The sequence below is a fragment of the Choloepus didactylus genome, chromosome 7, assembly GCF_015220235.1.
Source record: "Choloepus didactylus isolate mChoDid1 chromosome 7, mChoDid1.pri, whole genome shotgun sequence".
NCBI classification, from domain to species: Eukaryota; Metazoa; Chordata; class Mammalia; order Pilosa; family Megalonychidae; genus Choloepus; species Choloepus didactylus.
The window spans coordinates 16,026,391-16,042,925 of record NC_051313.1 but is presented as its reverse complement, the minus strand read 5'-3'; the positions used below and the strand labels follow the sequence as shown (position 1 = coordinate 16,042,925).

At 38.9% G+C, this 16,535-nt stretch overlaps 1 pseudogene; it reads left to right on the top strand.

Moving 5' to 3' along the window:
* The first annotated feature begins 11,660 nt into the window (after window positions 1–11,660).
* Window positions 11,661–16,535, top strand: part of LOC119540478 — a 256,014-nt pseudogene continuing 251,139 nt past the window's right edge.

Sequence of the window (16,535 nt, the reverse complement as noted above, 5' to 3'; positions counted from 1 at the left end):
CTGGGGATGTGCTTTCAGAAGCTCAGAATTTTCCAAATCACCAATTTCTGGTTTTTTTTTTTGTGCCCAGGAGTTCAGTTCTCAGTTTATCCCTTTCCTCTCACATTTTACTATAAATTATAAGTAGAAACAAGGCTACACTTTCCACATTTAGTCTGGAAATCTCTTGAGCTAAGTATCCAAGCTCAAATTCTGCCTTCACTCTGATATCAGAATTTTGCCAAGTTCTTTGACACTTTAAAAACAAGGATCACCTTTCCTTCAGTTTCCAATAACATTCTCATTATTTTCTTCTAAGTCTTCATCAGAAATACCTTTAGCATCCATATTTCTACAAACAGTCTCTTCAAAGCAATCTAGGCCTTTTCCATAAAGCACCTCACATTTTTTTCCAGCCTCTACCCATTACCAATTGCAAAGCTGTTTCCACATTTTTGGTACTTGCTATGTCAGCACCCCACTTTTGTGGTACCGAAATCTGTTTTAGATTCCTAGGTAGTGCAAAGCAGATGCCATAAGATGGGTTGGCTAAACCAATGGGACTTTATTAGCTTACAGACTGAAGCCTTGACATTGTCCAACTCAAGTCTACATCATGGTGATGCTTTCTTCCTGAAGACTGGCTGCTGGCGATCCTTGGCTCCTCTGCCACTTGGTAAGGCACATGGTGGTGCCTGCTGTTCTCTCCCTTCTCTTACAGGTTTTGTTGCTTTCAGCTTCTTGCTTCTATGGATTTTCTCTCTCTCACTCTTCCTGTAGTCATTGCTTTTTTAAAGGACTCAGGTAATATGATTAAGGTCCATTCTGATTTAGGTGGGTCACAACTTAACAAGTGGCCTCATTATAGTGTCCCTAGAAATGGAGTAACTTTAAGAGCATGTCTTTCTGGGGTACATACAGCTTCAATCATCATACCTGTGAGAGGAGAAGGTGGTTACAGCTGGCCAAGATTAACAATAAGTCCCTTGTTACCCTCAAGACCATTTCCATTCAACTAGGGACACCTGGTCACAGGTTGGATAACTAGAGCACAGGCTGTCTGCCAAGTTAAAGAATTGTCTCATATAAGGTACACTGTGAAACAACTTGTGCCAGTTTGAATGTATTACGTCCCCCAAAATGCCATTATCTTTGATGTAATCTTGTGTGGACAGACTTATCAGTGTTGACTAGATTGTAATTCTTTGAGTGTTTCCATGGAGATGCGCCCCACCCAACTGTGGGTGATGACTCTGATTGGATAGTTTCCATGGAGTTGTGGCCCCACCCATTCAGCATGGGCCTTGATTAGTTTACTAGAGCACTATATAAGCTCAGACAGGAGTGAGCTTGCTACAGCCAAGAGGGATACTTTGAAGAATGGGCAGAAGCTGAGAGAGAAACTGAAGCTTATAGAGGCATTTTGGAGATGGCTGTTGAAAGCAGATTTTTGCTCCAGAGAAGCTAAGAGAGGACAAACACCCCAAGAGCAACTGACAGTGACATTTTGGAGAGAAGCTGAAGTCTAGAGAGGAACATCCCAGGAGAAAGCCATTTTGAAACCAGAACTCTGGAGCAGATGCCAGCCACATGCCTTCCCAGCTAACAGAGGTTTTCCGGACGCCATTGTCCATCTTTCAGTGAAGGTTCCCCCTTACCTTGGACACTTTATGGCCTTAAGGCTGTAACTTTCTAACCAAATAAACCCCTTTGTAAAAGCCAATCCATCTGTGGTGTTTTGCGTTCCAGCAGCATTAGCAAACCAGAACACACGTCATTTTACCAACCATAAGATAAATCCTGTCAGTCTTTCTAGGCTTTAGGATTGCTCTTAGTCAGAAACAATGAATTCTAATTATTTAAAAATTTAATGGTCCACGTGCATCAAGCATTTCAGCTGGGTTTATGAATAAGTATATAGTCCTGCATCATATAAATGCTTATCTCACTGAACCTGACATACCAAAGATGATCGTAAATTATAATGGCTGCAGTGAAACTCTTTTCAGGTATCCAAATTAGTGAATTTTTTGTGCACAATTGGAATACAGAGGCTATAAGATCAAGCAAGTTGAATAGGATACCATTTTAAATTGGCATTTGGAAACTTCCAAATGTAAAACAAATGTCAAAATTGCTTCTCTTCAAGAAACAAATACCAAATTAATAAAAGGAAAACTTATCTAAATGCATAACTAAACTTGAAAAACTCTCTGAAACCTCTAGATTTTCCTAGGCTGCCTCAGCTCCTCCTCTGATGTCCTGTTCTCCTTCTATTTATCCCAGCCTTCAGGAGTTCCCCTCCTATAATCAGGGCCCTGAAATTCTTTGAATCCACCTCTCTAAGCCCCCTTTAAAATCATACCTGATAAAGGAGGCTTAGAAACTGCCTCTATCACCCACACTCCTTGGACTGAAACTCAACTAAAGGATGTAACCAAGGAAATTCCAAGTCCTATTGAAGATCCCCCCAAAACAAGAGAGTTCTTACTTTAATTGGTATGCAGAATCAGCCAAAAGAGTATCTCACTCCAACTTTGCTTCTTTAGGGGACTCCTGACAGAGAGCTTAAGAAAAATAAAAATCTAGCCTTAATAACCCTCTGGCTATAGAGACGGGACTGGAGGATGCTGCTCTTCGTGCTTCTCCTAACCCCATTGCTCCCCTTTGGGCTCCTTCCTTGTATTCATCTTTCCCTAACAACCAGCATTTGGCAAATGCTCTATAAGACCAGACCTTCTCAGACAGTCAGAATGGCACCCTTGGTGACTTTCAGCCCTTAAGGATAATCTGTAGCTACTTTAAAAATAAAAAATTGATGTGAAGTGTCTATTAACTTGACAGTGATTAGCGCCAAGACTTTATTAGTGGCTGCCTGAGCTCCCAAGGCCGTGTTTTCATGTTCTCAGTGTTGAGAGGCAGTGGGGGATGAGGATAGGGGAAGAGAGGAGGGAAGTGGGATGTTCTGTGTACTGGATCCCCGGTGGGGTGGGCGGCAATAAGTCAGATTGTAAAAACACAGCCCCAGGGTCAGCGGTTCCCTGGTATAAGAAGCCGATAGAGGCTCAGGGTACAGCTTGGAGAGCACCAGGAAGCAGCATGGGAAGGTGCAACTGGCCCATCAGAACCAGATAAGCAACGTGGATGGAAGCTTGCAAATTATTATAGGGAAGAGCAAGACAAGGAGTTTAAATTCATGAAGGCAGTGAGAAACCAAGAGCACAGATCCTGAAGATCCAAGCAACCGGGAGAGTCAGAACTGAGGCAAAGTCTTAAAAACAAGGAGGAAGTTGGAAAGATGTTCAGAGGAGAGGAGCCCCAGGGACCAGAGGCCAGACCGGGTGGGTGCATTGTCAGAAGTACAAACAGGCAATTAGAACCCAGAAACCCATAAAAACTGAAGGCAGCCGTCAGATGACTAGATAAAATTCATTGGCCTTAGGGAATCCCTTAATTCCCTTAATTTTATGAGAAACTTGTAATGTAGGCTTGTTCTTTATTTTATACAAGCGGTACAACAGCAGGAAAGCACTTGAACTGGTTGTCAGGAGACCTGGATGGATGTCACTGCTGAGATATCACTAATCAAGGTTACCTTGGGTATGTGATTAAGCTCCTTAGATCCTCCGACTTTATCTGTAAGACTGGCAATTTGATTAGAATCTAAAGTGAATGATTACAGAAGAGAATTTGAAAGTGCATGCCCCTCCTAAACCAAATGGCTTAAAATGACGTTGGCTGAAAATAGTCATTTGGAGGGATGTTTAAAGAATTCATACTACCTTAGCCAAAACTTTGGAAGATTCTAAGCCAGTTGGTGTGGATGGAGCCTGGGCTTCACAATTAAAAAAAAAAAAATTCTCTAGCTTCTACATTCATCTAGCTTACAGAATCTCGGGCCAAAGTCTTTCAAGAATATTTTCATTTGCTTCTGATTTTTAAAGATGTGATAATCCATTGTTGTTCATGGAAAGAAGTCTGCAAGACCCTGGATTAGATTGACTCCTTGCCATCTTCTGGTTCTAAAACAAATTCCTTCTGTCTAGCAACTTATGCCAGTGCTTCTGCAGGTTAGAACTGTAGGTGGGAGGGGTAACGTGGGGGAATACTGGGCTGAGGAAGCCGGTCCGGGAAGGACGGCACAGACTCTCAAAGCTGTAGACCAAAACCCAATTCTCATGCTGCAGACTTTACATAAGGGAGTGGACTCCAATAAGAGAAAGAGGGATTTAGAAATGGCTTCCAGAAATATTCTCAACCTTTCTGCATTGCATATTAAGACAGGTTCTTTTAATGTTTCTTTTCCCTACATTTAAGGTGGGAATAATTAAGTCAGAATAGTGTTTTCCAAAGGCTGTGCCATGGTCTACAGGATTTTTATAGTCTTTATGTTAGAAAAGGTTTCTCAGTCAATTTGGTGCAGGAACTCTTCTCAGAGGTTATCATGGAACTAATGTTCACGGATCCACACTTCATGAGTTACTGGTCTAGCACCATTGAATCTCAAAGAGTTTAAGGCCCAATTTTCCTTACAATTTCCTTTGGCCTCACTGCTAATAACTTACTTCTTTCATTATAAACCTGTAATTCCTTCTGAACCAGAGTAAACCTGTGGGTAAACTCAGTTTTATATAAATAAGAAAAGAGTGACTTTAAGTGACTAGTGAAATTTTCTGTAAATGTGGGCAATTCAGAAGACTTGGGATCCAGTCCTAGGTGTGACATGTAATAAGTATATGAGGTTGGGTAAGTAAGTCACATAATGCCTCAGAGCCTTAATTTACTCACCTAGAAAATAGGAATAAAACATTCAAAATGGCTATTGTTGAGTTTGATATGCGATCATTTGTATAACAACATCTTAAGTTGTGAATACTGTAAAATGTAAGACATAATTTTCATAGAATTAGGTACTTTATATTGGTTCACTGGAGTTAATATATTTTTTTTCAACTGTTAGGTGAAGTTCAGGTAAATGTCAAAACTCCCAGGAACTGTCATAACAGGCTTTTTTTGTTTGGGGTTATTTTACAGAGAAGAAATGATCAGATTATATAAAAATGTGATTATTGTATTATTTTTATTACATATTTTTTATTTAATATAATCTATTAGGAGAAAGAGAACAGTTCTCTATAGTGTACTAGAAATGAATTTTAATCTCTTGACAGTATTACTGCTATAACTTTTATTTCCTCTCTCAATTGCCCAATCACTAATCAGCTGTGATCTTCCCAAGTGTTTAAGTCAGCTACAGCTATGACACTCATGCAGAGTCCCTTTGACAGACCACAGGAAGGAAGCAGTGCTGGTGTTTTCTGGAAAACTGTCTTCTGCAGCCAAGTGAACAATGGATTCCATGCTGACCTTAACAACTGAATAGTCTGTTAGGAAGAGCACACTCAAAATATACAGAATCATTTGTGCTGTGAGTACAGTTCTGAATTTTAGTCTTTCTAGCTCTGTGACAAACATTAAGTATAATATTTGCAGTGATATTTTAACATAAAACTTTAAGTAGTTGTGTTCAGTTTTGTTTCATAACAACTCCATTGCATGTTAATGTTTTAATAATATTCTATCAGTAAGAAATTTCAGTAACAATGAGTTAATATTGATTAATCTAAAAGTCAGAATCCGTGACAGAACACTTTGCAATGCTGATCTTAGCTGTTTATAATTACCCATCAAGTCATTTTTTCAATCACGTGACTATTTTAAGCCCAGAGAGTGAGATAAAAATCATTGTATTTTATCCACTCAAATGGCTACTATTAAAAAACAAAAAAACAAAAAAACAGAAAACAGAAAAGTACAGGTGTTGGAGAAGATGTGGAGAGATAGGAAAACTTACTCATTGCTGTTGGGAATGTAGAGTGGGGCAGCCTCTGTGGAAAACAGTTTGGCAGTTCCTCAGAAAGCTAAGTATAGAATTACCACATGGCCCAGCAATTCCACTACTAGTATATACCCAGAAGAATTGAAAGTAGGGACCTAAACAGATATTTTCACACTGATGTTCATAGGGGCATTATTCTCAAATGCCGAAAGATGGAAGCAGGCCAAGTGTCTATTAGCCGATGAATGGATAAAAAAAAATGGGATGTATATACAAGGGAATACTATTCAGCCATTAAAAAGAATGAAGTACTGATGCATGTGACAACATGGGTGAGCCTTGAGGATGTTAATCTGAGTGAAATAAGGCAGACACAAAGAATTGGGACTTATGCTTAATTTGTGCAGAATTTCTATTTAGGTTAATTTTAAAAGTTTGGAGATTGATGGTGGTGATGGTAGCACATAACTGTGAGTATAATTAACAGCACTGAATTATTTAAGTGAATGTGGTTAAAAGGAAAACTTTAGGTCCTAAATGTTATTAGAATAAAAATTAAAAGATAAAACATAGGACTGTACAACACAGTGAACCCTATTATAAACAACAGACTATATTAATAGTTTAAGTGCAAGACTATTGTTTCATGAATTATAACAAATATATGGCACTAATACAGGGTGTTAATAATAGGGTGGTATATAGGAAAAAAATACAGCCAAGGCAAACTACGGACAATAGTTAATAATACTATTTTAATAATCTTCCTTCAATTGTAGCAAAAGTAACTACTGTTAAAAAATAGTACAATTATTTTAAAATACTATGGTATTTTATATTTTTTGGCTGCACTACTGATTTTTGTCCTATTTTACTTTCTTGTCTCCTAGATATATCCCTTTTGCCTATATTCTCTTTTTTATTCTTCTGTGTGTTGAGATCTAAAATAAAGTTTTCCTTGATTTTTTAACTGTCTTCACCAATAAACGTTTGGGGAAAAGAGAGCTCTGTCCACTGCCTTGACTTTCTCAGTACCCAATCCCTGAGTGCTCTGCCTTTGATTTTACTCTACTGAAATCACTCTCCTTGCTTCCATGATGGCATTGAAATCCCCATTTTCATGACTTTTCTCGTTTTCTGTATTCTTGGCAGGTTTTTCTTCATTCTCCTTGCGCATTGTACCTAATGTTCGCCAAAGCCCTATCTAAAGTCCTTATGCTCCTGCAATTCTCTTCTATTGTGTTTTAGGTATTATATTCCTGACCAAGAATTCCAAGTGTTTTAATTTGCTAATGCTGCTGGAATGCAAAACACCAGAAACGGATTGGCTTTTATAAAAGGGGGTTTATTTGGTTACACAGTTACAGTCTTAAGGCCATAAAGTGTCCAAGGTAATGCATCGACAGTCGGGTATTTTCACTGGAGGATGGCCAATGGCATCTGGAAAACCTTTGTTAGCTGGGAAGGCACAAGGCTGGCATCTGCTCCAGAGTTCTGGTTTCAAAATGGCTTTCTCCCAGGACATTCCTCTCTAGGCTTCAGTTCTCTCCAAAATGTCATTCTTAGTTGCTCTTGAGGCATTTGTCCTCTTTTAGCTTCTCCAGAGCAAAGGTCTGCTTTCAAAGGCCATCTCCAAAATGTCACTGTAAACTGCAGTTCCTTTCTCAGCTCCTGTGCATTCTTCAGAGTATCCCTCTTGGCTATAGTAAGCTCGCTCCTTCTGCCTGAGCTTATATAGTGCCCCAGGAAACTAACCAAGGCCCCCGGTGAATGGGCAGGGCCACACCTCCATGGAAATTATCCAATTAAATTTATCACCCACAGTTGGGTGGGGCACATTTCCATGGAAACAACCTAATCCAAACATTCCAACTTAATCCCCACTAATATGTCTGTCCCATGAGATTGCATCAAAGAATATGGCTTTTTCTGGGGGACATAATATATTCAAACTGACACACCAAGTAAGCCACTAGCTCTGAACTTTTTTGCCAAGTTCCTGTCACACAGTTCCAAATGCCTGCTCCCTGGCTCCTCGCACAGTACCCAGAGCCAAAACCACATTCCTGGTTTTGCAATTTTCTTATTTATACCCTGCTGAGGCTTTCTCTTAAATTCCCTACTTTAGTTCTTGACACCACCATCCTCTCTTTCATTCACTCTAGGAACCAGGTAGTCTGCTTTTGATTCTCCCTTATTTCATGGTGAATAAACTGTGGCTTTTGTCAGTGTGATGCCTGAATCCCTTCCTTTCCTTTTTCAAAGCTACCGTCATATATTTTCTTTGCCTCCTTAGAGCTCTTGCATCTTTACTTACCCTGTTTCTCAAAAAAAAAAAAAAAAAAAATTTAACTCCATCAATTAATTCCACTTTCTGCAGTCTTTAACCATCATTCATTTATTTGGCCAATAAATATTTATTGAGCATTTACATCTACCAGGTACTTAGGCCCTAGGGATAGAAAAGTGAAGAAAACAGATAAATATCCCTGCCTTCAATATGGCAGACCAAAAATAAACCCATGATATATACATTAAATACATAGTATCAGCAAATAAGATAAAATGTACAGTATATTTGATGGTGAGAAGTACTAGAGAGAAAAACATTAAGCAGGAAAGGGAAAGAATATTTCAGGCAGGGGAAAGAGCAATTTCATTTGTAATCTCTGCTCACAAGCATACCCAGACCTCCCAATTTAAAAAGAAACACGCAAACAAATGCACAAGAAACAAACAGAAAAGCCAGTTTCCCTAAGGAGTGGTTCTGTTTCTTGGCTTCCTTTGTCTGCCGAAACTCTTTACAAGAATCATCTAGTCTCTTTCTTTTACTTATTTCCTTAATGCCTTCTGGGCTTCACTCCCCTCATAGGCATCTGTTCTCTGGGGCAAGGTCTTAATCTTCCAAAGTATGGCAGACTTTTCTCTTCTCTCCTCAGTTCTCAGGTTCCTTCCCTTCTCCTTTCTCTGGAGCGCCATCTTATGCTCATGAAGCTTTCCTGGTTGTCACTATTTGGACTTTTCCCTTCCCCCTAACACTTTAACTGTTGCTCCTTTACCTCCAGGGCTGATTTCTCCTTTTCCTCTTGTCTATTATAATGTGGGTGTTTTTTGTTTTTTTTTAATCCTCACCTTTATCTCCTTACCCCTATCCCTAATTATCTCTAACCCTGGGGTGGTCTTATCTTCTCCTGGCTGTCAGCTTTGGTTCTCTGGGTGTGCCCAGTAGATTTCTCTCTTCCCAGCTCCAAGGCATACCTACCTCAGTGATCTTCTTGATTTGAAAACTTCAAGACCCCTAACATTTATTCTCTTCTCACTCATGATACAACCTCAGGATGCCTGATTTATTCCTTCTGAGGGTGGGTTAGGTCTCAGTCACACAGGTTCATAATAACCACTATTTTCTTCCTCTGCTCAAGGACTTTATACCTCATCTCATTTAATACCCACCCAAATTCCACAAGGTGGGTAGCGTGCCCATGAGATGAAAAATCAGTTTAGAGAGGTTAATTTTCCTGAGGTCACACAGTGGGTGAGCAGCAGAATTCCCTGTTGTCTAGAGAGGTCAGGCCACTCAGCCTGGCATTTGAAGTCTTGCATCGTGTGACCCCAAAGGAAAGGAGCCATGTGGCAGCTCTGGGTTGCTGGACCTGCCTCCACCACTGAGTTTCTCTGTGATCTCTGACAGGTGATTTTTCTGAAAACTTACCTGGGCCTTAGGATCCTTGTCTCTAACATGAGGCCATTGGACTGGGTGTCTCCATTCTAAGATAATATGAGTGAAGAAAGTGTAGTTTTTGCAGTGTGGTACAGCTGGGTTAGAATTCAAGCTAAACCTCCATTTGACACAGAGCAGTCTCAGTTCAATTGTAAATTCCTCAGGGAGGGGATAGAACAATGTGTGTGAAGCACTGAGTGCAGTGAGTGACTTTAATGAAGTAAACCCTCAATATATTCAATTTATTCTTTTACCCTTCTGGGAACTTGGGAGCATCCTGTATAGATCTTATGCCATTTGTTATACTTTTTCCTACCTCATGAATGCAGGACATTATAAAGTCCTTGGGAGAAAAACATATGCCATTGATGTGTCATCTTATATCATTTTAGTGGTTTATTGGTGCATATAGTAAAACCTAAATTTTTTTCACAGGATAGTTTCCAAAGTGCCCTAATGTTTCTAAATTGTGATAAGTTTCATTTAAAAAATTTAATTGTATCTACTGCATTCCCAGCACTCTTTATTTGGCCAACTTGAAGCCAAATGTTGGGTTCTTAGTGAATTTTTAGGGTCCAGAATATTCTTTTCTCTTCATGGTAGAAAACATAATAATTTAAAATACCTGTGGAAAGGCAACAGCCTCTTTAAGAACATCAGCCAGATGCGGTCCCCCTTCCCATAATGTTGACACCCCTTTTCAGTATGAACAAGTGGTCACTGCCTAGACACCCCTGAAGATCAACAAAGTGATTAAACGAGAGTAAGGGGTAGCAACAGATAAGATAGGATTTAACAAAGAATTATGACTACTGAATCTTTACATACTTTTTTTTTTGGATGCTAGTGTATTAGAATACCTAGAAAGAAATAACTGAAATGGAACTGTAACCCTTAACATTCTTTGAAATTTGCTCTATAGCTACTTATTAAATTGTACTTTGAAAGTCATTACTTTTCTGTATATATGATGTATTTCATAATAAGGAAATAACTGAAATTGTGGAACTGTAATCCATAACATTCTTTGAAATTTTATCTCTAACTACCTGTTAAATCGTACATTGAAAGTTATCACTGTTCACTTTATATGTTATATTTCACAATAAAAATGTTTTAAAAATAAAATAAAATACATGTAGACCCAAATATCAAAAATCTTATTCCAGAGTTACATATCTAGAATAAATGTTGAGGGATTAAAATTTATACCTGATTTACTCTCAAGGAGCCTACAGAATAATGCAGAGAACAAACCATAAATATACGAAAAAAAATTTATATGGAAAAAGACACTGAGATTTAACATCACGAAGTTTCAAGTCATCCTGAAGACAACTCGATGCTATTTCTTTTTCCAGCAACTTTGAAGTGTGAAAGTACTTAAAGATGACATGTAAATGTATATACACCAATTTTTAATATATGATGCAGGAAGCTTCCTACAAGGGAAGTTCCCCAGTGCCATTTTGAAGTAATCCTGCTCTCGGCCACCCATGGCTCCTGGGCACCATGAGGGGCCAACTGCTGCTGATGCTATTTGATAGCTGTTTATGTTCACCTTTGTGACTTTATTCCACTAAATAAATTCAGACGAGGCAAGTCACTGACCCTTGGGCTAACTTTGAAACATCATATGACAATTGTTTTCATCACACTTTAACATATTTTCCCAATTTCTGGATTTGTTTCTATTTTAAAACTTAGATGTGTTAATTTTCCAGTTGATTTCTAGAAGGAACACACAAAAATTAATTGTTCATATAATTTTTATGATCTAAGCAAATTATGATGTGTTTTTGTTTTTCATGAAAGATACTATTCTTTTTTCCCCTAAAAATAACTAAGGTCATTATAAATAATTTCCAAAGTAAGTTGACTGCTGTGTCTGTTTCATTCATATTCTTTATGGTAACGTACACCCTTTAAGGCCTATTGCCCCCATGCTTATCACTGGGCTTAATGGATGGGGAAAGACTGAAAACAAACTGATCCCTAGAAATGATTTCCCTGTTCTAGAATGCTTTTAGACAAAGGACCTCCAAACAGGTGTCTAGTTAAGAAAAGACAAAGGGAAATGGCTCCAATGGGTTTACTCTACCTTTAACTCAATTTGGGATTATGTTCATTGAGATTAAAGTATTTGAGTTTAAAGATTTATAATGAATGGTATTTAAAAATTCTTCCTAAACCTTCTTTCTCAATTCCAGGCATTAAATAAAATAAGATTGTTGGATATTTTTTTATCCTACATTACCAATAAGCTATGGGTACTTAATATTCTATGATGGAAAGTGTTGGTTTTGCATCTTTGTATATTTTTAAAGAGTGGAAAAGTCACTTTCCTTTTTTTGCAATAGTTTCTTCTTGCTCTGTTGATGATTGTGTCATTTGGATTAGGCCTGGGACTTGGACTCAGACAACCAGAGGCATAAGGTATACACTTTAGGGGTTTCTCAGAACATTTCCTTACTTCTTCTTTCTCTGGCCTTACCCCCGACACCTGGCTCCCTGCCCCAAGTCTCCGCTGTCTTTCACGTAGCGCTCTCCTTCCAGGCCTCTCACACTCACACTCACCATTTATCAGGAACCCAAACCTATGGTCAGATTATCCACTACCACTGCTGGACTTTACTCTTTCATCCTCCTGCAAAACCCCTGCTCCTGGAGATTCAACCATTATAGCATTTTCTCCTTACCCTCCTCACCTTTACAGAGGATGCTGATCACTGTGCCACTGACTCTGTCTGTCCCAGCTCCTCCTGTTCTTGTGAGCATGTGATGACACCTGCCCAGCCACTTGGCCTTGAAAGTCTCTGCTGCTGCACACCCATGACCTTCCCTCCTAGGACCCGCCCTGCACCTGATGTCATGTTAGCATTGCTCAGTCCCTGACATCTCCTGTTTGTCCTTTGTAGGTGGTGCCAAATTCTTGAAACCATATTAACAGTTTCAAGTTTTTTTTTCTACGTAAGAAGCTGTTTCAGTTTGCTAAAGCTACTGAAAGGCAACGTACCAGAAATGGGTTAATGTTTCCCATGGAGATTTTTTTTTTATGTTAATTAAAGCTGTCCATTTATTACTTTGTCAGGCATTTCCTGAAAAGTCTGGTGTGTGAAAGAACGTGTTATGATTTGGGTTGGAATAAAAATGAGAGGTACATAGTTCCTTCCTGTCCTATGATATTTACAGCATGGTAGGGGAGACATGCCAAACACAAATAATTAAAAAATAAAATAGGCTGAGACAGGTAGTATGATGGATGCATAAACAATCTGCTAAGAAAATTCAAGAAAGAGACTGATTATTACCAAGATTTATAGGGGAAGATGTCATCTTAACTGGGTTCTGGAGGAGGGGTGATATTTTGAGAGGCAGAAATGATTAAGAGGGTGATCTAGGGAGGGGAAACAGTGGGACCAACTGCACAGCAGTAGGAACAAATAGGGTAGGTTCTGGAAAGCATAAGTTGCTTACTGGGCTTGACGGGCACTTGTGGAAGAAGAAGCTGAACAGATGTGCTAACAGTAGATCAGAGAGCGTCTTTGAAAAATGATAATGGTATCAGGTCATTCCCATGCTCAATATCTCCAGGGGCTTCCCTCCCACTTAGACTGAAGTCCTAGCTCCTCTCCGTGGCCCATGTGGTTCTACATAACCAGGACTTCGTCTATTCTTCTGATATTGTCTTCTGCCACTCTCTGTCTCATTTTCTTCCAGCACATCTGCCTTGCTGTTCATCAGTGTATCAAGCTCTTTCTCACCTCAGGTCTTGGCATTTGCTGTTCTTTCTTCCTGGATTTCACTTACCTCCCAGATTTCCATTCAGTTACCTGCATAATTGATGATCTTATTTTAGCTAGTTCCCTGCCAATTGCTCTATAAATCCTCCCTGTTCATTTTTATTCATGGAAGTAATCACTATTTGAAATAAAATTATAGATTTATTAAATTACTTGTTTATTGTTTGACTTCCCCACTAGCATAGTGCTTGGGATACAATAGTCACTCAATAAATATGTACTGAATAAATGAGTGAAAGCCTTATTTGTCTGGATTTGAATTTTGCTTTCTGTTTTTTTTTTTTTTTTTTTTTTCATTTTTATTGAGATTGTTCAGATACCATACAATTATCCAAAGATCCAAAGTGTACAATCACTTGCCCCTGGGTACCCTCATACAGCTGTGCATCCATCACACTTAATTTTTGATCAATTTTTAGAAACTTTTCATTACTCCCATGGAGATTTATTAGGTTGCAAATACATAGTTCTAATATGAAAATGTCCAGATTAAGGCATCAAGAGGCAGATACCTTCTCTGAGGAAAGGCCGATGGCATTCGGGGTTCCTCTGTCACATGGGAAGGCACATGGTGATGTCTGCTGGTCCTCCTTCTCCTGCGTTCTGGTTTCAAAATCGCTTTCTCCAAAATGTCTCAGGGCTTCCATCTCTCTTAGCTTCTTCTGTGGGTCCTTCTTGCTTCTCCTGGGGCATTTTCTTTCTAAGCATCCCTGAGCTCTCTTTACAATGTCTCTGCCTTTTATCCTCACATAGAAGGCTCCAGCAAGGGGATTAAGACCCACCTTGAAGGGGTATGGTCACATTTCCATGGAAATAACCTCATCAAAAGTTCACACCCACAACAGGTCTGCACCCACAGATTGGATTAAAAGAATATAGGCTTTTCTGGGGTACTTAATAGATTCAAACCAGCACAAAAGCAAAGAAACATGAGATACTTGCTCCAAAATATAAAACCACCACACATCCCTTTTCCATATCCTATTAGTGTGAACAACAAATAAACCACTTACAAGTGACTGTATAAAAAACACATTGTATAATCTTGTTATGCATAGTTTTAACACTCTTACTAAGGGGAAGTTTGAGGCCAAACATTAGATAATTCATTCATTTCCCTTTTCAATTTGACTACCTTCTCGTTTGACTCCAGTGGGGAAAGTCTTATCACATCTTCATTCAGAAGACTCTTGGTGAGGTTAATGGACAATTTTCCAGTCATTTTTCACATAAGAGTTATAAACACCCAGTTTACATAGTATAACACAGGGACACAGTTGAATTAAAAAGGTGAATTTTAGTTTGGATATTACTGCCTTCCAGTTGGCATTCAGCCATTGAGTTTCTAAACTATGGCGTCAGTCCTAGAACTAACAAACATTAGCAGGGATTTTGGTGTTACTGTGCACAGGTGGACATAATTTCTTGGTTATTTTATCCTACAAATTACAAAAATTAATTGTGAAAGGCATATACTAACCTCTGGAAAAAACTCCTCTGCTTCCATTTCTTTCTCTCCCTTCGTCCCTGTCGTACTCCTGCTGGCTGGCTTTCTGGAGTCATCGTCCTTCAGTTGCTTCCTGTCTTCTCAGTCTCTGCCCTAGTGGCATCGCTCCCTGCCCTCTCCCACCAGGGCTTCGGCATATAGTCCCAGCCCCTCTCTTGCCAGCATCTTTAACATATTTATCCCTTCATTCGTTAATCATATCTGCTTTCCTAATCCCCAACCCTGGACCATTTCCACCATTTTTCACTCCCAATTAACCCACTCTACTCCATAGGCAACATTTTATTTTATTTTCCTTAATATGGGTTTTTAAGTTTGTGTATGTTTTAACCTATTGTCTGTTTTATGAGCACATGTATTTCATTTATTCTTCAACAACTGAGCATTGGCTATGCTAGATATTATTCTAATTACTGGAAGTACAGTGGTGAATGAAAGAGAAAAATCCTTCAAGAAGCTTACATTCTAGCATGGAAGACAAACAATAACAATATAAATAAGCTAGCTAGCTAGATAATAGTGTAAGTGCTAAAGAAAAATTAAAACCAAAAAGGGGAATGTGATAGATTGGTTTGTGTGGTGGAGTTGAAATAAATTTTGAGTAAGAGCTAAAGGAAGTGAGAGCGACACAGGGTCATTTTGGGGAAGAATATTTCAGGCAAAAGTGAATTGCAAGTGCCAAGACCTACGGCGGTAAGTTGTCTGACATGTTCCATTTAGGAACAGCAAGAAGGCCAGTAAGTTTGCAAGGAGGCCAGTCAGTTTGATCTCAGAGGACTGTGGGCAGGATGTCATAAAATGAGATCTGGTAGGTCAAAGTCTGATCTATGGCTTCCACGAATGAGATGTGAAGTTATTGGAATTTTGGAGTGGAAGAATGACAAGATCTGATTTGCTTTTGAACAGGATCACTGAGATTTCTGTGTTTTGAATAGATGGCAGAGTGACAATAAAAGTAATAGAGAGACCAAGTAGGAGATACTGGCAATTATCTGGACAAGTGTTATGGTTTAGACCAGGATGATAGCTCTGGTGCTGGTGAGAAGTATTTCAATTCTGGATATATTTTGATGTGGTAGATAGATTTTTTTTTGACAGAAAGGATATGGGGTGAGAAAGAGAGGAATCAAGATGACTCCAAGATTCTTGGCTTGAACATCTGGAAAGTTGGAGTTTCCATCATTGGGAAGACTCAATGGAAAGACTGTAAAAGGGCTGGCTTGGGGAGAAAATCAGGAACTTAGTTGTGAACAGGTTAAATCAAAAATACCTATTAAAGGTACAGATGGAGAAGGTAAAAAGGTATTTGGGTATATGGGTTCGACTTTTAAAGGGGAATTCCTGGTTGGATCTGTGATGTGGTGGTTATCAGCATCATTTCTGGGATTTAAAGCCATAGGATTTTTGACAGCATTAAAGGATTAGAGAGATTGGGAAAAAAGAAAAGCCCAGAAAAAGACTAGGAAGGTTGGCCAGGAATGTGGGAAAGAGAGCCAGGTGATTGTTATGTCCTGGAAGCCAAGTGCAGAAAGTGTTTCACGTAGGAGAGTGAATGCACATATGTAAAGGTCAGTTCTATAAATTGTATTGTGATTATACATATATATACACACACACACACATACACATATAAAACTTTTTTCGCTGAGCACTGCTTTTAAGATCCATCTAAATGTACGCATCAAT